This window comes from Pristiophorus japonicus, chromosome 1, assembly GCF_044704955.1.
Source record: "Pristiophorus japonicus isolate sPriJap1 chromosome 1, sPriJap1.hap1, whole genome shotgun sequence".
NCBI classification, from domain to species: domain Eukaryota; kingdom Metazoa; phylum Chordata; class Chondrichthyes; family Pristiophoridae; genus Pristiophorus; species Pristiophorus japonicus.
In genome coordinates this window covers 476,701,378-476,726,917 of record NC_091977.1, presented here as the reverse complement: position 1 = coordinate 476,726,917, position 25,540 = coordinate 476,701,378, and the positions used below count along the sequence as shown (strand labels likewise).

General features: G+C 49.5%; 20 non-coding genes across 20 annotated transcripts; all 20 read right to left on the bottom strand.

Moving 5' to 3' along the window:
- Window positions 1-1,023: 1,023 nt before the first annotated feature.
- Window positions 1,024-1,096, bottom strand: trnar-acg (transfer RNA arginine (anticodon ACG)). Its single transcript has one exon. It is a non-coding gene; the product is annotated as a tRNA-Arg (tRNA).
- A 1,163-nt stretch (window positions 1,097-2,259) lies between these two features.
- On the bottom strand, window positions 2,260-2,332 carry trnar-acg (transfer RNA arginine (anticodon ACG)). Its single transcript has one exon. It is a non-coding gene; the product is annotated as a tRNA-Arg (tRNA).
- A 1,163-nt stretch (window positions 2,333-3,495) lies between these two features.
- Window positions 3,496-3,568, bottom strand: trnar-acg (transfer RNA arginine (anticodon ACG)). Its single transcript has one exon. It is a non-coding gene; the product is annotated as a tRNA-Arg (tRNA).
- Window positions 3,569-4,731: 1,163 nt separating this feature from the next.
- trnar-acg (transfer RNA arginine (anticodon ACG)) lies at window positions 4,732-4,804 on the bottom strand. Its single transcript has one exon. It is a non-coding gene; the product is annotated as a tRNA-Arg (tRNA).
- A 1,163-nt stretch (window positions 4,805-5,967) lies between these two features.
- trnar-acg (transfer RNA arginine (anticodon ACG)) lies at window positions 5,968-6,040 on the bottom strand. The gene has a single exon. It is a non-coding gene; the product is annotated as a tRNA-Arg (tRNA).
- Window positions 6,041-7,203: 1,163 nt separating this feature from the next.
- On the bottom strand, window positions 7,204-7,276 carry trnar-acg (transfer RNA arginine (anticodon ACG)). The gene has a single exon. It is a non-coding gene; the product is annotated as a tRNA-Arg (tRNA).
- A 1,163-nt stretch (window positions 7,277-8,439) lies between these two features.
- Window positions 8,440-8,512, bottom strand: trnar-acg (transfer RNA arginine (anticodon ACG)). Its single transcript has one exon. It is a non-coding gene; the product is annotated as a tRNA-Arg (tRNA).
- Window positions 8,513-9,675: 1,163 nt separating this feature from the next.
- trnar-acg (transfer RNA arginine (anticodon ACG)) lies at window positions 9,676-9,748 on the bottom strand. Its single transcript has one exon. It is a non-coding gene; the product is annotated as a tRNA-Arg (tRNA).
- A 1,163-nt stretch (window positions 9,749-10,911) lies between these two features.
- trnar-acg (transfer RNA arginine (anticodon ACG)) lies at window positions 10,912-10,984 on the bottom strand. Its single transcript has one exon. It is a non-coding gene; the product is annotated as a tRNA-Arg (tRNA).
- A 1,163-nt stretch (window positions 10,985-12,147) lies between these two features.
- On the bottom strand, window positions 12,148-12,220 carry trnar-acg (transfer RNA arginine (anticodon ACG)). The gene has a single exon. It is a non-coding gene; the product is annotated as a tRNA-Arg (tRNA).
- A 1,163-nt stretch (window positions 12,221-13,383) lies between these two features.
- Window positions 13,384-13,456, bottom strand: trnar-acg (transfer RNA arginine (anticodon ACG)). The gene has a single exon. It is a non-coding gene; the product is annotated as a tRNA-Arg (tRNA).
- Window positions 13,457-14,619: 1,163 nt separating this feature from the next.
- On the bottom strand, window positions 14,620-14,692 carry trnar-acg (transfer RNA arginine (anticodon ACG)). The gene has a single exon. It is a non-coding gene; the product is annotated as a tRNA-Arg (tRNA).
- Window positions 14,693-15,855: 1,163 nt separating this feature from the next.
- Window positions 15,856-15,928, bottom strand: trnar-acg (transfer RNA arginine (anticodon ACG)). Its single transcript has one exon. It is a non-coding gene; the product is annotated as a tRNA-Arg (tRNA).
- Window positions 15,929-17,078: 1,150 nt separating this feature from the next.
- Window positions 17,079-17,151, bottom strand: trnar-acg (transfer RNA arginine (anticodon ACG)). The gene has a single exon. It is a non-coding gene; the product is annotated as a tRNA-Arg (tRNA).
- A 1,146-nt stretch (window positions 17,152-18,297) lies between these two features.
- Window positions 18,298-18,370, bottom strand: trnar-acg (transfer RNA arginine (anticodon ACG)). The gene has a single exon. It is a non-coding gene; the product is annotated as a tRNA-Arg (tRNA).
- A 1,150-nt stretch (window positions 18,371-19,520) lies between these two features.
- trnar-acg (transfer RNA arginine (anticodon ACG)) lies at window positions 19,521-19,593 on the bottom strand. Its single transcript has one exon. It is a non-coding gene; the product is annotated as a tRNA-Arg (tRNA).
- A 1,133-nt stretch (window positions 19,594-20,726) lies between these two features.
- On the bottom strand, window positions 20,727-20,799 carry trnar-acg (transfer RNA arginine (anticodon ACG)). The gene has a single exon. It is a non-coding gene; the product is annotated as a tRNA-Arg (tRNA).
- Window positions 20,800-21,945: 1,146 nt separating this feature from the next.
- On the bottom strand, window positions 21,946-22,018 carry trnar-acg (transfer RNA arginine (anticodon ACG)). The gene has a single exon. It is a non-coding gene; the product is annotated as a tRNA-Arg (tRNA).
- Window positions 22,019-23,181: 1,163 nt separating this feature from the next.
- trnar-acg (transfer RNA arginine (anticodon ACG)) lies at window positions 23,182-23,254 on the bottom strand. Its single transcript has one exon. It is a non-coding gene; the product is annotated as a tRNA-Arg (tRNA).
- A 1,146-nt stretch (window positions 23,255-24,400) lies between these two features.
- On the bottom strand, window positions 24,401-24,473 carry trnar-acg (transfer RNA arginine (anticodon ACG)). The gene has a single exon. It is a non-coding gene; the product is annotated as a tRNA-Arg (tRNA).
- Window positions 24,474-25,540: the final 1,067 nt, after the last annotated feature.

The window sequence follows — 25,540 nt, the reverse complement described above, 5'->3', positions numbered from 1 at the left end:
AAACAAAGCAAAGCAAAGTCGTGCTTAGGTAGTTGGTTGCACTCCGGCTTGAAGCAGTGAGCATTCTTTTGAAGTATGTATGTGTGTGGTAAGTGGCAATTCGCTGAAGGCAGAGCTCTTAATATGACGAGCAGTTTACAGCTGAACATGTTGCAGCTGAGGCACAGGACAGTGCCTTCGCCGTTTTGCTTGAACACTTGCATCTGTGTGTCAGCAGGGAGTGCCTTTGAGCAGCAATGCATGAAAAGAGGCAGCACTTTCTTTCAGGCAAAGCCTCAGGCAATAGAATCATCTGTCCATCAGTCAGACAGGCCTCTCGCTTGCTCCCTCACGCTCGTGGCGGCTGCGACGTTACGCTCAACTCGCTTCCCTTCCGCAGGCTCGAGCTCTTCTTGGCGTCTTTCACCATATCCGTGGCTTCCAGTCCTGCCCTTGCTCGCTTGCTATTGCTCAGTAACGTCGATTGGAGCAAAGCATGAAAAGTGTTCAGGGAGCAGGCCAACCTGAAGCAGGAGATTTCTGCTGGTCGTGGAAGCGAGCAGGCAAGTGATAAGGGGCGAGTCAGATGCAAACTGGGAGCTAATACCAGATGTGAATGGGGAATTTGCTCAAATGGGAGAGCGCTTACTTTGCATGTGTGAGGCAGTGGGATCAATGCCTGCATTCTCCACTGTTCTTTTGGCTCAGTTAATAGTTCAGACACAAGAGTTGTGTCAGGTGTGGGTGAGCCCATCTGCTTCTGAAGGTCACCGCAGGCTGAGGGACATCAAATCCTTTGGTGTGCTGTCGCAGCAAAACTTCTCGATTTTTGCATGCATGCAGCTGAAATGGAAAGAAGGAAAAACATCTTTACAAGTATCAATGCCTTTTCTAAGGATTGAACTCAGGACCTTCAGATTATGAGACTGACGTGCTGCCTACTGCACTAAGAAGGTACTTCCCAGTTTAAGAGCTGGACAGTTTGACCAAATATGTTCGCTTACGTGGCATCCAAAGCCATAATGCAAAGATTGCAAAAATACTCGAGCCAGGTAGGAGTCGAACCTACAATCTTCTGATCCGTAGTCAGACGCGTTATCCATTGCGCCACTGGCCCAGCCTGTGAAAAATAGCTGCGACATCAGCAGGTGCACAGGACGGGCAGATTACAAGGCATGAGGCAGACAATCACCAAAGAGAGGCACCTCTGTCGCATCCCTTCGATTCACAGGTGGGAGAGCGGAGCAGTGCAGTAGAAAACAAAGCAAAGCAAAGTCGTGCTTAGGTAGTTGGTTGCACTCCGGCTTGAAGCAGTGAGCATTCTTTTGAAGTATGTATGTGTGTGGTAAGTGGCAATTCGTTGAAGGCAGAGCTCTTAATATGACGAGCAGTTTACAGCTGAACATGTTGCAGCTGAGGCACAGGACAGTGCCTTCGCCGTTTTGCTTGAACACTTGCATCTGTGTGTCAGCAGGGAGTGCCTTTGAGCAGCAATGCATGAAAAGAGGCAGCACTTTCTTTCAGGCAAAGCCTCAGGCAATAGAATCATCTGTCCATCAGTCAGACAGGCCTCTCGCTTGCTCCCTCACGCTCGTGGCGGCTGCGACGTTACGCTCAACTCGCTTCCCTTCCGCAGGCTCGAGCTCTTCTTGGCGTCTTTCACCATATCCGTGGCTTCCAGTCCTGCCCTTGCTCGCCTGCTATTGCTCAGTAACGTCGATTGGAGCAAAGCATAAAAAGTGTTCAGGGAGCAGGCCAACCTGAAGCAGGAGATTTCTGCTGGTCGTGGAAGCGAGCAGGCAAGTGATAAGGGGCGAGTCAGATGCAATCTGGGAGCTAATACCAGATGTGAATGGGGAATTTGCTCAAATGGGAGAGCGCTTACTTTGCATGTGTGAGGCAGTGGGATCAATGCCTGCATTCTCCACTGTTCTTTTGGCTCAGTTAATAGTTCAGACACAAGAGTTGTGTCAGGTGTGGGTGAGCCCATCTGCTTCTGAAGGTCACCGCAGGCTGAGGGACATCAAATCCTTTGGTGTGCTGTCGCAGCAAAACTTCTCGATTTTTGCATGCATGCAGCTGAAATGGAAAGAAGGAAAAACATCTTTACAAGTATCAATGCCTTTTCTAAGGATTGAACTCAGGACCTTCAGATTATGAGACTGACGTGCTGCCTACTGCACTAAGAAGGTACTTCCCAGTTTAAGAGCTGGACAGTTTGACCAAATATGTTCGCTTACGTGGCATCCAAAGCCATAATGCAAAGATTGCAAAAATACTCGAGCCAGGTAGGAGTCGAACCTACAATCTTCTGATCCGTAGTCAGACGCGTTATCCATTGCGCCACTGGCCCAGTCTGTGAAAACTAGCTGCGACATCAGCAGGTGCACAGGACGGGCAGATTACAAGGCATGAGGCAGACAATCACCAAAGAGAGGCACCTCTGTCGCATCCCTTCGATTCACAGGTGGGAGAGCGGAGCAGTGCAGTAGAAAACAAAGCAAAGCAAAGTCGTGCTTAGGTAGTTGGTTGCACTCCGGCTTGAAGCAGTGAGCATTCTTTTGAAGTATGTATGTGTGTGGTAAGTGGCAATTCGCTGAAGGCAGAGCTCTTAATATGACGAGCAGTTTACAGCTGAACATGTTGCAGCTGAGGCACAGGACAGTGCCTTCGCCGTTTTGCTTGAACACTTGCATCTGTGTGTCAGCAGGGAGTGCCTTTGAGCAGCAATGCATGAAAAGAGGCAGCACTTTCTTTCAGGCAAAGCCTCAGGCAATAGAATCATCTGTCCATCAGTCAGACAGGCCTCTCGCTTGCTCCCTCACGCTCGTGGCGGCTGCGACGTTACGCTCAACTCGCTTCCCTTCCGCAGGCTCGAGCTCTTCTTGGCGTCTTTCACCATATCCGTGGCTTCCAGTCCTGCCCTTGCTCGCTTGCTATTGCTCAGTAACGTCGATTGGAGCAAAGCATGAAAAGTGTTCAGGGAGCAGGCCAACCTGAAGCAGGAGATTTCTGCTGGTCGTGGAAGCGAGCAGGCAAGTGATAAGGGGCGAGTCAGATGCAAACTGGGAGCTAATACCAGATGTGAATGGGGAATTTGCTCAAATGGGAGAGCGCTTACTTTGCATGTGTGAGGCAGTGGGATCAATGCCTGCATTCTCCACTGTTCTTTTGGCTCAGTTAATAGTTCAGACACAAGAGTTGTGTCAGGTGTGGGTGAGCCCATCTGCTTCTGAAGGTCACCGCAGGCTGAGGGACATCAAATCCTTTGGTGTGCTGTCGCAGCAAAACTTCTCGATTTTTGCATGCATGCAGCTGAAATGGAAAGAAGGAAAAACATCTTTACAAGTATCAATGCCTTTTCTAAGGATTGAACTCAGGACCTTCAGATTATGAGACTGACGTGCTGCCTACTGCACTAAGAAGGTACTTCCCAGTTTAAGAGCTGGACAGTTTGACCAAATATGTTCGCTTACGTGGCATCCAAAGCCATAATGCAAAGATTGCAAAAATACTCGAGCCAGGTAGGAGTCGAACCTACAATCTTCTGATCCGTAGTCAGACGCGTTATCCATTGCGCCACTGGCCCAGTCTGTGAAAAATAGCTGCGACATCAGCAGGTGCACAGGACGGGCAGATTACAAGGCATGAGGCAGACAATCACCAAAGAGAGGCACCTCTGTCGCATCCCTTCGATTCACAGGTGGGAGAGCGGAGCAGTGCAGTAGAAAACAAAGCAAAGCAAAGTCGTGCTTAGGTAGTTGGTTGCACTCCGGCTTGAAGCAGTGAGCATTCTTTTGAAGTATGTATGTGTGTGGTAAGTGGCAATTCGCTGAAGGCAGAGCTCTTAATATGACGAGCAGTTTACAGCTGAACATGTTGCAGCTGAGGCACAGGACAGTGCCTTCGCCGTTTTGCTTGAACACTTGCATCTGTGTGTCAGCAGGGAGTGCCTTTGAGCAGCAATGCATGAAAAGAGGCAGCACTTTCTTTCAGGCAAAGCCTCAGGCAATAGAATCATCTGTCCATCAGTCAGACAGGCCTCTCGCTTGCTCCCTCATGCTCGTGGCGGCTGCAACGTTACGCTCAACTCGCTTCCCTTCCGCAGGCTCGAGCTCTTCTTGGCGTCTTTCACCATATCCGTGGCTTCCAGTCCTGCCCTTGCTCGCTTGCTATTGCTCAGTAACGTCGATTGGAGCAAAGCATGAAAAGTGTTCAGGGAGCAGGCCAACCTGAAGCAGGAGATTTCTGCTGGTCGTGGAAGCGAGCAGGCAAGTGATAAGGGGCGAGTCAGATGCAAACTGGGAGCTAATACCAGATGTGAATGGGGAATTTGCTCAAATGGGAGAGCGCTTACTTTGCATGTGTGAGGCAGTGGGATCAATGCCTGCATTCTCCACTGTTCTTTTGGCTCAGTTAATAGTTCAGACACAAGAGTTGTGTCAGGTGTGGGTGAGCCCATCTGCTTCTGAAGGTCACCGCAGGCTGAGGGACATCAAATCCTTTGGTGTGCTGTCGCAGCAAAACTTCTCGATTTTTGCATGCATGCAGCTGAAATGGAAAGAAGGAAAAACATCTTTACAAGTATCAATGCCTTTTCTAAGGATTGAACTCAGGACCTTCAGATTATGAGACTGACGTGCTGCCTACTGCACTAAGAAGGTACTTCCCAGTTTAAGAGCTGGACAGTTTGACCAAATATGTTCGCTTACGTGGCATCCAAAGCCATAATGCAAAGATTGCAAAAATACTCGAGCCAGGTAGGAGTCGAACCTACAATCTTCTGATCCGTAGTCAGACGCGTTATCCATTGCGCCACTGGCCCAGTCTGTGAAAAATAGCTGCGACATCAGCAGGTGCACAGGACGGGCAGATTACAAGGCATGAGGCAGACAATCACCAAAGAGAGGCACCTCTGTCGCATCCCTTCGATTCACAGGTGGGAGAGCGGAGCAGTGCAGTAGAAAACAAAGCAAAGCAAAGTCGTGCTTAGGTAGTTGGTTGCACTCCGGCTTGAAGCAGTGAGCATTCTTTTGAAGTATGTATGTGTGTGGTAAGTGGCAATTCGCTGAAGGCAGAGCTCTTAATATGACGAGCAGTTTACAGCTGAACATGTTGCAGCTGAGGCACAGGACAGTGCCTTCGCCGTTTTGCTTGAACACTTGCATCTGTGTGTCAGCAGGGAGTGCCTTTGAGCAGCAATGCATGAAAAGAGGCAGCACTTTCTTTCAGGCAAAGCCTCAGGCAATAGAATCATCTGTCCATCAGTCAGACAGGCCTCTCGCTTGCTCCCTCACGCTCGTGGCGGCTGCGACGTTACGCTCAACTCGCTTCCCTTCCGCAGGCTCGAGCTCTTCTTGGCGTCTTTCACCATATCCGTGGCTTCCAGTCCTGCCCTTGCTCGCTTGCTATTGCTCAGTAACGTCGATTGGAGCAAAGCATGAAAAGTGTTCAGGGAGCAGGCCAACCTGAAGCAGGAGATTTCTGCTGGTCGTGGAAGCGAGCAGGCAAGTGATAAGGGGCGAGTCAGATGCAAACTGGGAGCTAATACCAGATGTGAATGGGGAATTTGCTCAAATGGGAGAGCGCTTACTTTGCATGTGTGAGGCAGTGGGATCAATGCCTGCATTCTCCACTGTTCTTTTGGCTCAGTTAATAGTTCAGACACAAGAGTTGTGTCAGGTGTGGGTGAGCCCATCTGCTTCTGAAGGTCACCGCAGGCTGAGGGACATCAAATCCTTTGGTGTGCTGTCGCAGCAAAACTTCTCGATTTTTGCATGCATGCAGCTGAAATGGAAAGAAGGAAAAACATCTTTACAAGTATCAATGCCTTTTCTAAGGATTGAACTCAGGACCTTCAGATTATGAGACTGACGTGCTGCCTACTGCACTAAGAAGGTACTTCCCAGTTTAAGAGCTGGACAGTTTGACCAAATATGTTCGCTTACGTGGCATCCAAAGCCATAATGCAAAGATTGCAAAAATACTCGAGCCAGGTAGGAGTCGAACCTACAATCTTCTGATCCGTAGTCAGACGCGTTATCCATTGCGCCACTGGCCCAGCCTGTGAAAAATAGCTGCGACATCAGCAGGTGCACAGGACGGGCAGATTACAAGGCATGAGGCAGACAATCACCAAAGAGAGGCACCTCTGTCGCATCCCTTCGATTCACAGGTGGGAGAGCGGAGCAGTGCAGTAGAAAACAAAGCAAAGCAAAGTCGTGCTTAGGTAGTTGGTTGCACTCCGGCTTGAAGCAGTGAGCATTCTTTTGAAGTATGTATGTGTGTGGTAAGTGGCAATTCGTTGAAGGCAGAGCTCTTAATATGACGAGCAGTTTACAGCTGAACATGTTGCAGCTGAGGCACAGGACAGTGCCTTCGCCGTTTTGCTTGAACACTTGCATCTGTGTGTCAGCAGGGAGTGCCTTTGAGCAGCAATGCATGAAAAGAGGCAGCACTTTCTTTCAGGCAAAGCCTCAGGCAATAGAATCATCTGTCCATCAGTCAGACAGGCCTCTCGCTTGCTCCCTCACGCTCGTGGCGGCTGCGACGTTACGCTCAACTCGCTTCCCTTCCGCAGGCTCGAGCTCTTCTTGGCGTCTTTCACCATATCCGTGGCTTCCAGTCCTGCCCTTGCTCGCCTGCTATTGCTCAGTAACGTCGATTGGAGCAAAGCATAAAAAGTGTTCAGGGAGCAGGCCAACCTGAAGCAGGAGATTTCTGCTGGTCGTGGAAGCGAGCAGGCAAGTGATAAGGGGCGAGTCAGATGCAATCTGGGAGCTAATACCAGATGTGAATGGGGAATTTGCTCAAATGGGAGAGCGCTTACTTTGCATGTGTGAGGCAGTGGGATCAATGCCTGCATTCTCCACTGTTCTTTTGGCTCAGTTAATAGTTCAGACACAAGAGTTGTGTCAGGTGTGGGTGAGCCCATCTGCTTCTGAAGGTCACCGCAGGCTGAGGGACATCAAATCCTTTGGTGTGCTGTCGCAGCAAAACTTCTCGATTTTTGCATGCATGCAGCTGAAATGGAAAGAAGGAAAAACATCTTTACAAGTATCAATGCCTTTTCTAAGGATTGAACTCAGGACCTTCAGATTATGAGACTGACGTGCTGCCTACTGCACTAAGAAGGTACTTCCCAGTTTAAGAGCTGGACAGTTTGACCAAATATGTTCGCTTACGTGGCATCCAAAGCCATAATGCAAAGATTGCAAAAATACTCGAGCCAGGTAGGAGTCGAACCTACAATCTTCTGATCCGTAGTCAGACGCGTTATCCATTGCGCCACTGGCCCAGTCTGTGAAAACTAGCTGCGACATCAGCAGGTGCACAGGACGGGCAGATTACAAGGCATGAGGCAGACAATCACCAAAGAGAGGCACCTCTGTCGCATCCCTTCGATTCACAGGTGGGAGAGCGGAGCAGTGCAGTAGAAAACAAAGCAAAGCAAAGTCGTGCTTAGGTAGTTGGTTGCACTCCGGCTTGAAGCAGTGAGCATTCTTTTGAAGTATGTATGTGTGTGGTAAGTGGCAATTCGCTGAAGGCAGAGCTCTTAATATGACGAGCAGTTTACAGCTGAACATGTTGCAGCTGAGGCACAGGACAGTGCCTTCGCCGTTTTGCTTGAACACTTGCATCTGTGTGTCAGCAGGGAGTGCCTTTGAGCAGCAATGCATGAAAAGAGGCAGCACTTTCTTTCAGGCAAAGCCTCAGGCAATAGAATCATCTGTCCATCAGTCAGACAGGCCTCTCGCTTGCTCCCTCACGCTCGTGGCGGCTGCGACGTTACGCTCAACTCGCTTCCCTTCCGCAGGCTCGAGCTCTTCTTGGCGTCTTTCACCATATCCGTGGCTTCCAGTCCTGCCCTTGCTCGCTTGCTATTGCTCAGTAACGTCGATTGGAGCAAAGCATGAAAAGTGTTCAGGGAGCAGGCCAACCTGAAGCAGGAGATTTCTGCTGGTCGTGGAAGCGAGCAGGCAAGTGATAAGGGGCGAGTCAGATGCAAACTGGGAGCTAATACCAGATGTGAATGGGGAATTTGCTCAAATGGGAGAGCGCTTACTTTGCATGTGTGAGGCAGTGGGATCAATGCCTGCATTCTCCACTGTTCTTTTGGCTCAGTTAATAGTTCAGACACAAGAGTTGTGTCAGGTGTGGGTGAGCCCATCTGCTTCTGAAGGTCACCGCAGGCTGAGGGACATCAAATCCTTTGGTGTGCTGTCGCAGCAAAACTTCTCGATTTTTGCATGCATGCAGCTGAAATGGAAAGAAGGAAAAACATCTTTACAAGTATCAATGCCTTTTCTAAGGATTGAACTCAGGACCTTCAGATTATGAGACTGACGTGCTGCCTACTGCACTAAGAAGGTACTTCCCAGTTTAAGAGCTGGACAGTTTGACCAAATATGTTCGCTTACGTGGCATCCAAAGCCATAATGCAAAGATTGCAAAAATACTCGAGCCAGGTAGGAGTCGAACCTACAATCTTCTGATCCGTAGTCAGACGCGTTATCCATTGCGCCACTGGCCCAGTCTGTGAAAAATAGCTGCGACATCAGCAGGTGCACAGGACGGGCAGATTACAAGGCATGAGGCAGACAATCACCAAAGAGAGGCACCTCTGTCGCATCCCTTCGATTCACAGGTGGGAGAGCGGAGCAGTGCAGTAGAAAACAAAGCAAAGCAAAGTCGTGCTTAGGTAGTTGGTTGCACTCCGGCTTGAAGCAGTGAGCATTCTTTTGAAGTATGTATGTGTGTGGTAAGTGGCAATTCGCTGAAGGCAGAGCTCTTAATATGACGAGCAGTTTACAGCTGAACATGTTGCAGCTGAGGCACAGGACAGTGCCTTCGCCGTTTTGCTTGAACACTTGCATCTGTGTGTCAGCAGGGAGTGCCTTTGAGCAGCAATGCATGAAAAGAGGCAGCACTTTCTTTCAGGCAAAGCCTCAGGCAATAGAATCATCTGTCCATCAGTCAGACAGGCCTCTCGCTTGCTCCCTCATGCTCGTGGCGGCTGCAACGTTACGCTCAACTCGCTTCCCTTCCGCAGGCTCGAGCTCTTCTTGGCGTCTTTCACCATATCCGTGGCTTCCAGTCCTGCCCTTGCTCGCTTGCTATTGCTCAGTAACGTCGATTGGAGCAAAGCATGAAAAGTGTTCAGGGAGCAGGCCAACCTGAAGCAGGAGATTTCTGCTGGTCGTGGAAGCGAGCAGGCAAGTGATAAGGGGCGAGTCAGATGCAAACTGGGAGCTAATACCAGATGTGAATGGGGAATTTGCTCAAATGGGAGAGCGCTTACTTTGCATGTGTGAGGCAGTGGGATCAATGCCTGCATTCTCCACTGTTCTTTTGGCTCAGTTAATAGTTCAGACACAAGAGTTGTGTCAGGTGTGGGTGAGCCCATCTGCTTCTGAAGGTCACCGCAGGCTGAGGGACATCAAATCCTTTGGTGTGCTGTCGCAGCAAAACTTCTCGATTTTTGCATGCATGCAGCTGAAATGGAAAGAAGGAAAAACATCTTTACAAGTATCAATGCCTTTTCTAAGGATTGAACTCAGGACCTTCAGATTATGAGACTGACGTGCTGCCTACTGCACTAAGAAGGTACTTCCCAGTTTAAGAGCTGGACAGTTTGACCAAATATGTTCGCTTACGTGGCATCCAAAGCCATAATGCAAAGATTGCAAAAATACTCGAGCCAGGTAGGAGTCGAACCTACAATCTTCTGATCCGTAGTCAGACGCGTTATCCATTGCGCCACTGGCCCAGTCTGTGAAAAATAGCTGCGACATCAGCAGGTGCACAGGACGGGCAGATTACAAGGCATGAGGCAGACAATCACCAAAGAGAGGCACCTCTGTCGCATCCCTTCGATTCACAGGTGGGAGAGCGGAGCAGTGCAGTAGAAAACAAAGCAATGCAAAGTCGTGCTTAGGTAGTTGGTTGCACTCCGGCTTGAAGCAGTGAGCATTCTTTTGAAGTATGTATGTGTGTGGTAAGTGGCAATTCGCTGAAGGCAGAGCTCTTAATATGACGAGCAGTTTACAGCTGAACATGTTGCAGCTGAGGCACAGGACAGTGCCTTCGCCGATTTGCTTGAACACTTGCATCTGTGTGTCAGCAGGGAGTGCCTTTGAGCAGCAATGCATGAAAAGAGGCAGCACTTTCTTTCAGGCAAAGCCTCAGGCAATAGAATCATCTGTCCATCAGTCAGACAGGCCTCTCGCTTGCTCCCTCACGCTCGTGGCGGCTGCGACGTTACGCTCAACTCGCTTCCCTTCCGCAGGCTCGAGCTCTTCTTGGCGTCTTTCACCATATCCGTGGCTTCCAGTCCTGCCCTTGCTCGCTTGCTATTGCTCAGTAACGTCGATTGGAGCAAAGCATGAAAAGTGTTCAGGGAGCAGGCCAACCTGAAGCAGGAGATTTCTGCTGGTCGTGGAAGCGAGCAGGCAAGTGATAAGGGGCGAGTCAGATGCAAACTGGGAGCTAATACCAGATGTGAATGGGGAATTTGCTCAAATGGGAGAGTGCTTACTTTGCACGTGTGAGGCAGTGGGATCAATGCCTGCATTCTCCACTGTTCTTTTGGCTCAGTTAATAGTTCAGACACAAGAGTTGTGTCAGGTGTGGGTGAGCCCATCTGCTTCTGAAGGTCACCGCAGGCTGAGGGACATCAAATCCTTTGGTGTGCTGTCGCAGCAAAACTTCTCGATTTTTGCATGCATGCAGCTGAAATGGAAAGAAGGAAAAACATCTTTACAAGTATCAATGCCTTTTCTAAGGATTGAACTCAGGACCTTCAGATTATGAGACTGACGTGCTGCCTACTGCACTAAGAAGGTACTTCCCAGTTTAAGAGCTGGACAGTTTGACCAAATATGTTCGCTTACGTGGCATCCAAAGCCATAATGCAAAGATTGCAAAAATACTCGAGCCAGGTAGGAGTCGAACCTACAATCTTCTGATCCGTAGTCAGACGCGTTATCCATTGCGCCACTGGCCCAGTCTGTGAAAAATAGCTGCGACATCAGCAGGTGCACAGGACGGGCAGATTACAAGGCATGAGGCAGACAATCACCAAAGAGAGGCACCTCTGTCGCATCCCTTCGATTCACAGGTGGGAGAGCGGAGCAGTGCAGTAGAAAACAAAGCAAAGCAAAGTCGTGCTTAGGTAGTTGGTTGCACTCCGGCTTGAAGCAGTGAGCATTCTTTTGAAGTATGTATGTGTGTGGTAAGTGGCAATTCGCTGAAGGCAGAGCTCTTAATATGACGAGCAGTTTACAGCTGAACATGTTGCAGCTGAGGCACAGGACAGTGCCTTCGCCGTTTTGCTTGAACACTTGCATCTGTGTGTCAGCAGGGAGTGCCTTTGAGCAGCAATGCATGAAAAGAGGCAGCACTTTCTTTCAGGCAAAGCCTCAGGCAATAGAATCATCTGTCCATCAGTCAGACAGGCCTCTCGCTTGCTCCCTCACGCTCGTGGCGGCTGCGACGTTACGCTCAACTCGCTTCCCTTCCGCAGGCTCGAGCTCTTCTTGGCGTCTTTCACCATATCCGTGGCTTCCAGTCCTGCCCTTGCTCGCTTGCTATTGCTCAGTAACGTCGATTGGAGCAAAGCATGAAAAGTGTTCAGGGAGCAGGCCAACCTGAAGCAGGAGATTTCTGCTGGTCGTGGAAGCGAGCAGGCAAGTGATATGGGGCGAGTCAGATGCAAACTGGGAGCTAATACCAGATGTGAATGGGGAATTTGCTCAAATGGGAGAGCGCTTACTTTGCATGTGTGAGGCAGTGGGATCAATGCCTGCATTCTCCACTGTTCTTTTGGCTCAGTTAATAGTTCAGACACAAGAGTTGTGTCAGGTGTGGGTGAGCCCATCTGCTTCTGAAGGTCACCGCAGGCTGAGGGACATCAAATCCTTTGGTGTGCTGTCGCAGCAAAACTTCTCGATTTTTGCATGCATGCAGCTGAAATGGAAAGAAGGAAAAACATCTTTACAAGTATCAATGCCTTTTCTAAGGATTGAACTCAGGACCTTCAGATTAGGAGACTGACATGCTGCCTACTGCACGAAGAAGGTACTTCCCAGTTTAAGAGCTGGACAGTTTGACCAAATATGTTCGCTTACGTGGCATCGAAAGCCATAATGCAAAGATTGCAAAAATACTCGAGCCAGGTAGGAGTCGAACCTACAATCTTCTGATCCGTAGTCAGACGCGTTATCCATTGCGCCACTGGCCCACTCTGTGAAAACTAGCTGCGACATCAGCAGGTGCACAGGACGGGCAGATTACAAGGCATGAGGCAGACAATCACCAAAGAGAGGCACCTCTGTCGCATCCCTTCGATTCACAGGTGGGAGAGCGGAGCAGTGCAGTAGAAAACAAAGCAAAGCAAAGTCGTGCTTAGGTAGTTGGTTGCACTCCGGCTTGAAGCAGTGAGCATTCTTTTGAAGTATGTATGTGTGTGGTAAGTGGCAATTCGTTGAAGGCAGAGCTCTTAATATGACGAGCAGTTTACAGCTGAACATGTTGCAGCTGAGGCACAGGACAGTGCCTTCGCCGTTTTGCTTGAACACTTGCATCTGTGTGTCAGCAGGGAGTGCCTTTGAGCAGCAATGCATGAAAAGAGGCAGCACTTTCTTTCAGGCAAAGCCTCAGGCAATAGAATCATCTGTCCATCAGTCAGACAGGCCTCTCGCTTGCTCCCTCACGCTCGTGGCGGCTGCGACGTTACGCTCAACTCGCTTCCCTTCCGCAGGCTCGAGCTCTTCTTGGCGTCTTTCACCATATCCGTGGCTTCCAGTCCTGCCCTTGCTCGCTTGCTATTGCTCAGTAACGTCGATTGGAGCAAAGCATGAAAAGTGTTCAGGGAGCAGGCCAACCTGAAGCAGGAGATTTCTGCTGGTCGTGGAAGCGAGCAGGCAAGTGATAAGGGGCGAGTCAGATGCAAACTGGGAGCTAATACCAGATGTGAATGGGGAATTTGCTCAAATGGGAGAGCGCTTACTTTGCACGTGTGAGGCAGTGGGATTAATGCCTGCATTCTCCACTGTTCTTTTGGCTCAGTTAATAGTTCAGACACAAGAGTTGTGTCAGGTGTGGGTGAGCCCATCTGCTTCTGAAGGTCACCGCAGGCTGAGGGACATCAAATCCTTTGGTGTGCTGTCGCTGCAAAACTTCTCGATTTTTGCATGCATGCAGCTGAAATGGAAAGAAGGAAAAACATCTTTACAAGTATCAATGCCTTTTCTAAGGATTGAACTCAGGACCTTCAGATTATGAGACTGACGTGCTGCCTACTGCACTAAGAAGGTACTTCCCAGTTTAAGAGCTGGACAGTTTGACCAAATATGTTCGCTTACGTGGCATCCAAAGCCATAATGCAAAGATTGCAAAAATACTCGAGCCAGGTAGGAGTCGAACCTACAATCTTCTGATCCGTAGTCAGACGCGTTATCCATTGCGCCACTGGCCCAGTCTGTGAAAAATAGCTGCGACATCAGCAGGTGCACAGGACAGGCAGATTACAAGGCATGAGGCAGACAATCACCAAAGAGAGGCACCTCTGTCGCATCCCTTCGATTCACAGGTGGGAGAGCGGAGCAGTGCAGTAGAAAACAAAGCAAAGCAAAGTCGTGCTTAGGTAGTTGGTTGCACTCCGGCTTGAAGCAGTGAGCATTCTTTTGAAGTATGTATGTGTGTGGTAAGTGGCAATTCGTTGAAGGCAGAGCTCTTAATATGACGAGCAGTTTACAGCTGAACATGTTGCAGCTGAGGCACAGGACAGTGCCTTCGCCGTTTTGCTTGAACACTTGCATCTGTGTGTCAGCAGGGAGTGCCTTTGAGCAGCAATGCATGAAAAGAGGCAGCACTTTCTTTCAGGCAAAGCCTCAGGCAATAGAATCATCTGTCCATCAGTCAGACAGGCCTCTCGCTTGCTCCCTCACGCTCGTGGCGGCTGCGACGTTACGCTCAACTCGCTTCCCTTCCGCAGGCTCGAGCTCTTCTTGGCGTCTTTCACCATATCCGTGGCTTCCAGTCCTGCCCTTGCTCGCTTGCTATTGCTCAGTAACGTCGATTGGAGCAAAGCATGAAAAGTGTTCAGGGAGCAGGCCAACCTGAAGCAGGAGATTTCTGCTGGTCGTGGAAGCGAGCAGGCAAGTGATAAGGGGCGAGTCAGATGCAAACTGGGAGCTAATACCAGATGTGAATGGGGAATTTGCTCAAATGGGAGAGCGCTTACTTTGCACGTGTGAGGCAGTGGGATCAATGCCTGCATTCTCCACTGTTCTTTTGGCTCAGTTAATAGTTCAGACACAAGAGTTGTGTCAGGTGTGGGTGAGCCCATCTGCTTCTGAAGGTCACCGCAGGCTGAGGGACATCAAATCCTTTGGTGTGCTGTCGCTGCAAAACTTCTCGATTTTTGCATGCATGCAGCTGAAATGGAAAGAAGGAAAAACATCTTTACAAGTATCAATGCCTTTTCTAAGGATTGAACTCAGGACCTTCAGATTATGAGACTGACGTGCTGCCTACTGCACTAAGAAGGTACTTCCCAGTTTAAGAGCTGGACAGTTTGACCAAATATGTTCGCTTACGTGGCATCCAAAGCCATAATGCAAAGATTGCAAAAATACTCGAGCCAGGTAGGAGTCGAACCTACAATCTTCTGATCCGTAGTCAGACGCGTTATCCATTGCGCCACTGGCCCAGTCTGTGAAAAATAGCTGCGACATCAGCAGGTGCACAGGACGGGCAGATTACAAGGCATGAGGCAGACAATCACCAAAGAGAGGCACCTCTGTCGCATCCCTTCGATTCACAGGTGGGAGAGCGGAGCAGTGCAGTAGAAAACAAAGCAAAGCAAAGTCGTGCTTAGGTAGTTGGTTGCACTCCGGCTTGAAGCAGTGAGCATTCTTTTGAAGTATGTATGTGTGTGGTAAGTGGCAATTCGCTGAAGGCAGAGCTCTTAATATGACGAGCAGTTTACAGCTGAACATGTTGCAGCTGAGGCACAGGACAGTGCCTTCGCCGTTTTGCTTGAACACTTGCATCTGTGTGTCAGCAGGGAGTGCCTTTGAGCAGCAATGCATGAAAAGAGGCAGCACTTTCTTTCAGGCAAAGCCTCAGGCAATAGAATCATCTGTCCATCAGTCAGACAGGCCTCTCGCTTGCTCCCTCACGCTCGTGGCGGCTGCGACGTTACGCTCAACTCGCTTCCCTTCCGCAGGCTCGAGCTCTTCTTGGCGTCTTTCACCATATCCGTGGCTTCCAGTCCTGCCCTTGCTCGCTTGCTATTGCTCAGTAACGTCGATTGGAGCAAAGCATGAAAAGTGTTCAGGGAGCAGGCCAACCTGAAGCAGGAGATTTCTGCTGGTCGTGGAAGCGAGGAGGCAAGTGATAAGGGGCGAGTCAGATGCAAACTGGGAGCTAATACCAGATGTGAATGGGGAATTTGCTCAAATGGGAGAGCGCTTACTTTGCATGTGTGAGGCAGTGGGATCAATGCCTGCATTCTCCACTGTTCTTTTAACTCAGTTAATAGTTCAGACACAAGAGTTGTGTCAGGTGTGGGTGAGCCCATCTGCTTCTGAAGGTCACCGCAGGCTGAGGGACATCAAATCCTTTGGTGTGCTGTCGCAGCAAAACTTCTCGATTTTTGCATGCATGCAGCTGAAATGGAAAGAAGGAAAAACATCTTTACAAGTATCAATGCCTTTTCTAAGGATTGAACTCAGGACCTTCAGATTATGAGACTGACATGCTGCCTACTGCACGAAGAAGGTACTTCCCAGTTTAAGAGCTGGACAGTTTGACCAAATATGTTCGCTTACGTGGCATCCAAAGCCATAATGCAAAGATTGCAAAAATACTCGAGCCAGGTAGGAGTCGAACCTACAATCTTCTGATCCGTAGTCAGACGCGTTATCCATTGCGCCACTGGCCCAGTCTGTGAAAAATAGCTGCGACATCAGCAGGTGCACAGGACAGGCAGATTACAAGGCATGAGGCAGACAATCACCAAAGAGAGGCACCTCTGTCGCATCCCTTCGATTCACAGGTGGGAGAGCGGAGCAGTGCAGTAGAAAACAAAGCAAAGCAAAGTCGTGCTTAGGTAGTTGGTTGCACTCCGGCTTGAAGCAGTGAGCATTCTTTTGAAGTATGTATGTGTGTGGTAAGTGGCAATTCGTTGAAGGCAGAGCTCTTAATATGACGAGCAGTTTACAGCTGAACATGTTGCAGCTGAGGCACAGGACAGTGCCTTCGCCGTTTTGCTTGAACACTTGCATCTGTGTGTCAGCAGGGAGTGCCTTTGAGCAGCAATGCATGAAAAGAGGCAGCACTTTCTTTCAGGCAAAGCCTCAGGCAATAGAATCATCTGTCCATCAGTCAGACAGGCCTCTCGCTTGCTCCCTCACGCTCGTGGCGGCTCAACTCGCTTCCCTTCCGCAGGCTCGAGCTCTTCTTGGCATCTTTCACCATATCCGTGGCTTCCAGTCCTGCCCTTGCTCGCTTGCTATTGCTCAGTAACGTCGATTGGAGCAAAGCATGAAAAGTGTTCAGGGAGCAGGCCAACCTGAAGCAGGAGATTTCTGCTGGTCGTGGAAGCGAGCAGGCAAGTGATAAGGGGCGAGTCAGATGCAAACTGGGAGCTAATACCAGATGTGAATGGGGAATTTGCTCAAATGGGAGAGCGCTTACTTTGCATGTGTGAGGCAGTGGGATCAATGCCTGCATTCTCCACTGTTCTTTTGGCTCAGTTAATAGTTCAGACACAAGAGTTGTGTCAGGTGTGGGTGAGCCCATCTGCTTCTGAAGGTCACCGCAGGCTGAGGGACATCAAATCCTTTGGTGTGCTGTCGCAGCAAAACTTCTCGATTTTTGCATGCATGCAGCTGAAATGGAAAGAAGGAAAAACATCTTTACAAGTATCAATGCCTTTTCTAAGGATTGAACTCAGGACCTTCAGATTATGAGACTGACATGCTGCCTACTGCACTAAGAAGGTACTTCCCAGTTTAAGAGCTGGACAGTTTGACCAAATATGTTCGCTTACGTGGCATCCAAAGCCATAATGCAAAGATTGCAAAAATACTCGAGCCAGGTAGGAGTCGAACCTACAATCTTCTGATCCGTAGTCAGACGCGTTATCCATTGCGCCACTTGCCCAGTCTGTGAAAAATAGCTGCGACATCAGCAGGTGCACAGGACGGGCAGATTACAAGGCATGAGGCAGACAATCACCAAAGAGAGGCACCTCTGTCGCATCCCTTCGATTCACAGGTGGGAGAGCGGAGCAGTGCAGTAGAAAACAAAGCAAAGCAAAGTCGTGCTTAGGTAGTTGGTTGCACTCCGGCTTGAAGCAGTGAGCATTCTTTTGAAGTATGTATGTGTGTGGTAAGTGGCAATTCGTTGAAGGCAGAGCTCTTAATATGACGAGCAGTTTACAGCTGAACATGTTGCAGCTGAGGCACAGGACAGTGCCTTCGCCGTTTTGCTTGAACACTTGCATCTGTGTGTCAGCAGGGAGTGCCTTTGAGCAGCAATGCATGAAAAGAGGCAGCACTTTCTTTCAGGCAAAGCCTCAGGCAATAGAATCATCTGTCCATCAGTCAGACAGGCCTCTCGCTTGCTCCCTCACGCTCGTGGCGGCTGCGACGTTACGCTCAACTCGCTTCCCTTCCGCAGGCTCGAGCTCTTCTTGGCGTCTTTCACCATATCCGTGGCTTCCAGTCCTGCCCTTGCTCGCTTGCTATTGCTCAGTAACGTCGATTGGAGCAAAGCATGAAAAGTGTTCAGGGAGCAGGCCAACCTGAAGCAGGAGATTTCTGCTGGTCGTGGAAGCGAGCAGGCAAGTGATAAGGGGCGAGTCAGATGCAAACTGGGAGCTAATACCAGATGTGAATGGGGAATTTGCTCAAATGGGAGAGCGCTTACTTTGCATGTGTGAGGCAGTGGGATCAATGCCTGCATTCTCCACTGTTCTTTTGGCTCAGTTAATAGTTCAGACACAAGAGTTGTGTCAGGTGTGGGTGAGCCCATCTGCTTCTGAAGGTCACCGCAGGCTGAGGGACATCAAATCCTTTGGTGTGCTGTCGCAGCAAAACTTCTCGATTTTTGCATGCATGCAGCTGAAATGGAAAGAAAGAAAAACATCTTTACAAGTATCAATGCCTTTTCTAAGGATTGAATTCAGGACCTTCAGATTATGAGACTGACGTGCTGCCTACTGCACTAAGAAGGTACTTCCCAGTTTAAGAGCTGGACAGTTTGACCAAATATGTTCGCTTACGTGGCAAGGATTGCAAAAATACTCGAGCCAGGTAGGAGTCGAACCTACAATCTTCTGATCCGTAGTCAGACGCGTTATCCATTGCGCCACTGGCCCAGTCTGTGAAAACTAGCTGCGACATCAGCAGGTGCACAGGACGGGCAGATTACAAGGCATGAGGCAGACAATCACCAAAGAGAGGCACCTCTGTCGCATCCCTTCGATTCACAGGTGGGAGAGCGGAGCAGTGCAGTAGAAAACAAAGCAAAGCAAAGTCGTGCTTAGGTAGTTGGTTGCACTCCGGCTTGAAGCAGTGAGCATTCTTTTGAAGTATGTATGTGTGTGGTAAGTGGCAATTCGCTGAAGGCAGAGCTCTTAATATGACGAGCAGTTTACAGCTGAACATGTTGCAGCTGAGGCACAGGACAGTGCCTTCGCCGTTTTGCTTGAACACTTGCATCTGTGTGTCAGCAGGGAGTGCCTTTGAGCAGCAATGCATGAAAAGAGGCAGCACTTTCTTTCAGGCAAAGCCTCAGGCAATAGAATCATCTGTCCATCAGTCAGACAGGCCTCTCGCTTGCTCCCTCACGCTCGTGGCGGCTCAACTCGCTTCCCTTCCGCAGGCTCGAGCTCTTCTTGGCGTCTTTCACCATATCCGTGGCTTCCAGTCCTGCCCTTGCTCGCTTGCTATTGCTCAGTAACGTCGATTGGAGCAAAGCATGAAAAGTGTTCAGGGAGCAGGCCAACCTGAAGCAGGAGATTTCTGCTGGTCGTGGAAGCGAGGAGGCAAGTGATAAGGGGCGAGTCAGATGCAAACTGGGAGCTAATACCAGATGTGAATGGGGAATTTGCTCAAATGGGAGAGCGCTTACTTTGCATGTGTGAGGCAGTGGGATCAATGCCTGCATTCTCCACTGTTCTTTTGGCTCAGTTAATAGTTCAGACACAAGAGTTGTGTCAGGTGTGGGTGAGCCCATCTGCTTCTGAAAGTCACCGCAGGCTGAGGGACATCAAATCCTTTGGTGTGCTGTCGCAGCAAAACTTCTCGATTTTTGCATGCATGCAGCTGAAATGGAAAGAAGGAAAAACATCTTTACAAGTATCAATGCCTTTTCTAAGGATTGAACTCAGGACCTTAAGATTATGAGACTGACGTGCTGCCTACTGCACTAAGAAGGTACTTCCCAGTTTAAGAGCTGGACAGTTTGACCAAATATGTTCGCTTACGTGGCATCCAAAGCCATAATGCAAAGATTGCAAAAATACTCAAGCCAGGTAGGAGTCGAACCTACAATCTTCTGATCCGTAGTCAGACGTGTTATCCATTGCGCCACTGGCCCAGTCTGTGAAAAATAGCTGCGACATCAGCAGGTGCACAGGACGGGCAGATTACAAGGCATGAGGCAGACAATCACCAAAGAGAGGCACCTCTGTCGCATCCCTTCGATTCACAGGTGGGAGAGCGGAGCAGTGCAGTAGAAAACAAAGCAAAGCAAAGTCGTGCTTAGGTAGTTGGTTGCACTCCGGCTTGAAGCAGTGAGCATTCTTTTGAAGTATGTATGTGTGTGGTAAGTGGCAATTCGCTGAAGGCAGAGCTCTTAATATGACGAGCAGTTTACAGCTGAACATGTTGCAGCTGAGGCACAGGACAGTGCCTTCGCCGTTTTGCTTGAACACTTGCATCTGTGTGTCAGCAGGGAGTGCCTTTGAGCAGCAATGCATGAAAAGAGGCAGCACTTTCTTTCAGGCAAAGCCTCAGGCAATAGAATCATCTGTCCATCAGTCAGACAGGCCTCTCGCTTGCTCCCTCACGCTCGTGGCGGCTCAACTCGCTTCCCTTCCGCAGGCTCGAGCTCTTCTTGGCGTCTTTCACCATATCCGTGGCTTCCAGTCCTGCCCTTGCTCGCTTGCTATTGCTCAGTAACGTCGATTGGAGCAAAGCATGAAAAGTGTTCAGGGAGCAGGCCAACCTGAAGCAGGAGATTTCTGCTGGTCGTGGAAGCGAGCAGGCAAGTGATAAGGGGCGAGTCAGATGCAAACTGGGAGCTAATACCAGATGTGAATGGGGAATTTGCTCAAATGGGAGAGCGCTTACTTTGCATGTGTGAGGCAGTGGGATCAATGCCTGCATTCTCCACTGTTCTTTTGGCTCAGTTAATAGTTCAGACACAAGAGTTGTGTCAGGTGTGGGTGAGCCCATCTGCTTCTGAAGGTCACCGCAGGCTGAGGGACATCAAATCCTTTGGTGTGCTGTCGCAGCAAAACTTCTCGATTTTTGCATGCATGCAGCTGAAATGGAAAGAAAGAAAAACATCTTTACAAGTATCAATGCCTTTTCTAAGGATTGAATTCAGGACCTTCAGATTATGAGACTGACGTGCTGCCTACTGCACTAAGAAGGTACTTCCCAGTTTAAGAGCTGGACAGTTTGACCAAATATATTCGCTTACGTGGCAAAGATTGCAAAAATACTCGAGCCAGGTAGGAGTCGAACCTACAATCTTCTGATCCGTAGTCAGACGCGTTATCCATTGCGCCACTGGCCCAGTCTGTGAAAAATAGCTGCGACATCAGCAGGTGCACAGGACGGGCAGATTACAAGGCATGAGGCAGACAATCACCAAAGAGATGCACCTCTGTCGCATCCCTTCGATTTACAGGTGGGAGAGCGGAGCAGTGCAGTAGAAAACAAAGCAAAGCAAAGTCGTGCTTAGGTAGTTGGTTGCACTCCGGCTTGAAGCAGTGAGCATTCTTTTGAAGTATGTATGTGTGTGGTAAGTGGCAATTCGTTGAAGGCAGAGCTCTTAATATGACGAGCAGTTTACAGCTGAACATGTTGCAGCTGAGGCACAGGACAGTGCCTTCGCCGTTTTGCTTGAACACTTGCATCTGTGTGTCAGCAGGGAGTGCCTTTGAGCAGCAATGCATGAAAAGAGGCAGCACTTTCTTTCAGGCAAAGCCTCAGGCAATAGAATCATCTGTCCATCAGTCAGACAGGCCTCTCGCTTGCTCCCTCACGCTCGTGGCGGCTGCGACGTTACGCTCAACTCGCTTCCCTTCCGCAGGCTCGAGCTCTTCTTGGCGTCTTTCACCATATCCGTGGCTTCCAGTCCTGCCCTTGCTCGCTTGCTATTGCTCAGTAACGTCGATTGGAGCAAAGCATGAAAAGTGTTCAGGGAGCAGGCCAACCTGAAGCAGGAGATTTCTGCTGGTCGTGGAAGCGAGGAGGCAAGTGATAAGGGGCGAGTCAGATGCAAACTGGGAGCTAATACCAGATGTGAATGGGGAATTTGCTCAAATGGGAGAGCGCTTACTTTGCATGTGTGAGGCAGTGGGATCAATGCCTGCATTCTCCATTGTTCTTTTGGCTCAGTTAATAGTTCAGACACAAGAGTTGTGTCAGGTGTGGGTGAGCCCATCTGCTTCTGAAGGTCACCGCAGGCTGAGGGACATCAAATCCTTTGGTGTGCTGTCGCAGCAAAACTTCTCGATTTTTGCATGCATGCAGCTGAAATGGAAAGAAGGAAAAACATCTTTACAAGTATCAATGCCTTCTCTAAGGATTGAACTGAGGACCTTCAGATAACGAGACTGACGTGCTGCCTACTGCACTAAGAAGGTACTTCCCAGTTTAAGAGCTGGACAGTTTGACCAAATATGTTCGCTTACGTGGCAAAGATTGCAAAAATACTCGAGCCAGGTAGGAGTCGAACCTACAATCTTCTGATCCGTAGTTAGACGCGTTATCCATTGCGCCACTGGCCCAGTCTGTGAAAACTAGCTGCGACATCAGCAGGTGCACAGGACGGGCAGATTACAAGGCATGAGGCAGACAATCACCAAAGAGAGGCACCTCTGTCGCATCCCTTCGATTCACAGGTGGGAGAGCGGAGCAGTGCAGTAGAAAACAAAGCAAAGCAAAGTCGTGCTTAGGTAGTTGGTTGCACTCCGGCTTGAAGCAGTGAGCATTCTTTTGAAGTATGTATGTGTGTGGTAAGTGGCAATTCGCTGAAGGCAGAGCTCTTAATATGACGAGCAGTTTACAGCTGAACATGTTGCAGCTGAGGCACAGGACAGTGCCTTCGCCGTTTTGCTTGAACACTTGCATCTGTGTGTCAGCAGGGAGTGCCTTTGAGCAGCAATGCATGAAAAGAGGCAGCACTTTCTTTCAGGCAAAGCCTCAGGCAATAGAATCATCTGTCCATCAGTCAGACAGGCCTCTCGCTTGCTCCCTCACGCTCGTGGCGGCTGCGACGTTACGCTCAACTCGCTTCCCTTCCGCAGGCTCGAGCTCTTCTTGGCGTCTTTCACCATATCCGTGGCTTCCAGTCCTGCCCTTGCTCGCTTGCTATTGCTCAGTAACGTCGATTGGAGCAAAGCATGAAAAGTGTTCAGGGAGCAGGCCAACCTGAAGCAGGAGATTTCTGCTGGTCGTGGAAGCGAGGAGGCAAGTGATAAGGGGCGAGTCAGATGCAAACTGGGAGCTAATACCAGATGTGAATGGGGAATTTGCTCAAATGGGAGAGCGCTTACTTTGCATGTGTGAGGCAGTGGGATCAATGCCTGCATTCTCCACTGTTCTTTTGGCTCAGTTAATAGTTCAGACACAAGAGTTGTGTCAGGTGTGGGTGAGCCCATCTGCTTCTGAAGGTCACCGCAGGCTGAGGGACATCAAATCCTTTGGTGTGCTGTCGCAGCAAAACTTCTCGATTTTTGCATGCATGCAGCTGAAATGGAAAGAAGGAAAAACATCTTTACAAGTATCAATGCCTTCTCTAAGGATTGAACTGAGGACCTTCAGATAACGAGACTGACGTGCTGCCTACTGCACTAAGAAGGTACTTCCCAGTTTAAGAGCTGGACAGTTTGACCAAATATGTTCGCTTACGTGGCATCCAAAGCCATAATGCAAAGATTGCAAAAATACTCGAGCCAGGTAGGAGTCGAACCTACAATCTTCTCATCCGTAGTCAGACGCGTTATCCATTGCGCCACTGGCCCAGTCTGTGAAAAATAGCTGCGACATCAGCAGGTGCACAGGACGGGCAGATTACAAGGCATGAGGCAGACAATCACCAAAGAGAGGCACCTCTGTCGCATCCCTTCGATTCACAGGTGGGAGAGCGGAGCAGTGCAGTAGAAAACAAAGCAAAGCAAAGTCGTGCTTAGGTAGTTGGTTGCACTCCGGCTTGAAGCAGTGAGCATTCTTTTGAAGTATGTATGTGTGTGGTAAGTGGCAATTCGCTGAAGGCAGAGCTCTTAATATGACGAGCAGTTTACAGCTGAACATGTTGCAGCTGAGGCACAGGACAGTGCCTTCGCCGTTTTGCTTGAACACTTGCATCTGTGTGTCAGCAGGGAGTGCCTTTGAGCAGCAATGCATGAAAAGAGGCAGCACTTTCTTTCAGGCAAAGCCTCAGGCAATAGAATCATCTGTCCATCAGTCAGACAGGCCTCTCGCTTGCTCCCTCACGCTCGTGGCGGCTGCGACGTTATGCTCAACTCGCTTCCCTTCCGCAGGCTCGAGCTCTTCTTGGCGTCTTTCACCATATCCGTGGCTTCCAGTCCTGCCCTTGCTCGCTTGCTATTGCTCAGTAACGTCGATTGGAGCAAAGCATGAAAAGTGTTCAGGGAGCAGTCCAACCTGAAGCAGGAGATTTCTGCTGGTCGTGGAAGCGAGGAGGCAAGTGATAAGGGGCAAGTCAGATGCAAACTGGGAGCTAATACCAGATGTGAATGGGGAATTTGCTCAAATGGGAGAGCGCTTACTTTGCATGTGTGAGGCAGTGGGATCAATGCCTGCATTCTCCACTGTTCTTTTGGCTCAGTTAATAGTTCAGACACAAGAGTTGTGTCAGGTGTGGGTGAGCCCATCTGCTTCTGAAAGTCACCGCAGGCTGAGGGACATCAAATCCTTTGGTGTGCTGTCGCAGCAAAACTTCTCGATTTTTGCATGCATGCAGCTGAAATGGAAAGAAGGAAAAACATCTTTACAAGTATCAATGCCTTTTCTAAGGATTGAACTGAGGACCTTAAGATTATGAGACTGACGTGCTGCCTACTGCACTAAGAAGGTACTTCCCAGTTTAAGAGCTGGACAGTTTGACCAAATATGTTCGCTTACGTGGCAAAGATTGCAAAAATACTCGAGCCAGGTAGGAGTCGAACCTACAATCTTCTGATCCGTAGTCAGACGCGTTATCCATTGCGCCACTGGCCCAGTCTGTGAAAACTAGCTGCGACATCAGCAGGTGCACAGGACGGGCAGATTACAAGGCATGAGGCAGACAATCACCAAAGAGAGGCACCTCTGTCGCATCCCTTCGATTCACAGGTGGGAGAGCGGAGCAGTGCAGTAGAAAACAAAGCAAAGCAAAGTCGTGCTTAGGTAGTTGGTTGCACTCCGGCTTGAAGCAGTGAGCATTCTTTTGAAGTATGTATGTGTGTGGTAAGTGGCAATTCGTTGAAGGCAGAGCTCTTAATATGACGAGCAGTTTACAGCTGAACATGTTGCAGCTGAGGCACAGGACAGTGCCTTCGCCGTTTTGCTTGAACACTTGCATCTGTGTGTCAGCAGGGAGTGCCTTTGAGCAGCAATGCATGAAAAGAGGCAGCACTTTCTTTCAGGCAAAGCCTCAGGCAATAGAATCATCTGTCCATCAGTCAGACAGGCCTCTCGCTTGCTCCCTCACGCTCGTGGCGGCTGCGACGTTACGCTCAACTCGCTTCCCTTCCGCAGGCTCGAGCTCTTCTTGGCGTCTTTCACCATATCCGTGGCTTCCAGTCCTGCCCTTGCTCGCTTGCTATTGCTCAGTAACGTCGATTGGAGCAAAGCATGAAAAGTGTTCAGGGAGCAGGCCAACCTGAAGCAGGAGATTTCTGCTGGTCGTGGAAGCGAGCAGGCAAGTGATAAGGGGCGAGTCAGATGCAAACTGGGAGCTAATACCAGATGTGAATGGGGAATTTGCTCAAATGGGAGAGCGCTTACTTTGCATGTGTGAGGCAGTGGGATCAATGCCTGCATTCTCCACTGTTCTTTTGGCTCAGTTAATAGTTCAGACACAAGAGTTGTGTCAGGTGTGGGTGAGCCCATCTGCTTCTGAAGGTCACCGCAGGCTGAGGGACATCAAATCCTTTGGTGTGCTGTCGCAGCAAAACTTCTCGATTTTTGCATGCATGCAGCTGAAATGGAAAGAAAGAAAAACATCTTTACAAGTATCAATGCCTTTTCTAAGATTGAATTCAGGACCTTCAGATTATGAGACTGACGTGCTGCCTACTGCACTA